Source organism: Sinocyclocheilus anshuiensis, unplaced genomic scaffold (assembly GCF_001515605.1).
Source record: "Sinocyclocheilus anshuiensis isolate Anshui unplaced genomic scaffold, SAMN03320099.WGS_v1.1 scaffold292, whole genome shotgun sequence".
Lineage (NCBI taxonomy): Eukaryota > Metazoa > Chordata > Actinopteri > Cypriniformes > Cyprinidae > Sinocyclocheilus > Sinocyclocheilus anshuiensis.
In genome coordinates, this window is record NW_015555757.1 from 860461 (window position 1) to 861836 (window position 1376).

The window sequence follows — 1376 nt, forward strand, 5'->3', positions numbered from 1 at the left end:
CATCATTAATCTTATCAGCGCTGCCTTTCCACATCATTTCAGGGCAGTAGCATGATTTTTATCTCTAATTTGATGGTAATGAACCCATCAGCATGGAGTGGTTGATGAATATGATGAAAAATGGCATTCATATTCACTTTGGACAAGCCACATCTTCTTATCTCATTAGAAAAACTGATACTAGAATATCTCTTTATTTATGAAAATGTGCATTAATCGTGGAAGGTCTCTTGGTCAAGACACTTTTAAAATCTAACAAACAATATAAACTATCAGAAAAATGTGTAGTTATTAAGGCATATGTACTGGGAATTCGCTCTGATGAAAATTCTGCACAATGGCAATTATAGTGCATGATGGGTAGTATATAATTCGTAATGATTTTGATAAATTTAGCTCAAGGGGGTGGCTACAGGTGGGCAATGCCCATCCAAGAAAAACTAAAACTACTAAAAGAAATACAAGACTAGCTATTCAAATACACCTCCTGTATGCCTGTACCTGTAGTGTGCAGATTTTGAACCATGCCACTAAAACCATGTCACCGTCTACAAACACACTGGACAAATATTTCCAAGATTGAACACTGAACAACGATGCCCCATCCTAGTCAATTTTGGGAGGTTACCTCAAACTTTACTTTGGCAGGACTGCTAGGTGTTTCGGTGTGGTACCAGCTTAGACTGTGGTTCAGTGTGATGCAGTTTTCTGTCTTGGTAGGAGGACATATTCACAAACCGGGCATCTGTAAATGGTAAACAGCTATTATTAGAGACAATTATTAGTGCATTTATAAAAGACAGTAATTACTGCATTCCAAATTTACACATCAAGTGTTATAGATTCAGATTACAGTGTTCCAGATTGTGTGAGTAAACATCAAAATCCTTTTAAGGCAAGATAATTCACTCAAGAAAACTGGACCTTTTTTCTCGAGCCTGGGCTTGAATGGGACTCGGACTGGATCTTGAAGAGGGACCCTGGAAAAATGAACAATTTCATTTGGAAACCATGATAAAAGTTTTCTACAATTTAAAAAAATTACTGAGTGCAGTGGCAACATTCATCAGTCATATTCTAGTGTTGTTTTAGTTAAAATAAAATAAATTATAACTATTAGATGAAAAAAAAAAATTAAAATAGAAATGTTGCCAAAGCTGAAGTACTAAAACTGTAATAAAAATAAATTAAACCTACTGTAATAAATATTATTAATAAACACTTGTATATAAAAATACTAAAACAGCACTGTCATTCATAACGCACCTGGACAGCTTTTAGTCATGCAACCTCCTGGAAGACCAAAACCTCCTGTAACAGTATGTATATATATATATATATATTTTTTTTTTTTTTTTTTTTTCCATCTAAACATA

At 33.9% G+C, this 1376-nt stretch overlaps 1 long non-coding RNA gene across 1 annotated transcript in view; it reads right to left on the minus strand.

The window, feature by feature from the left end:
- The window catches only part of LOC107673891 (uncharacterized), a 23053-nt gene that overhangs the window by 1738 nt on the left and 19939 nt on the right, over positions 1-1376 (minus strand). The window contains exons 5-6 of the long non-coding RNA XR_001632443.1: positions 925-980; positions 629-745 (exon numbers count right to left, since the gene is read on the minus strand). This is a non-coding gene — a long non-coding RNA (uncharacterized LOC107673891). The remainder of the gene's footprint in view (positions 1-628; positions 746-924; positions 981-1376) is intronic.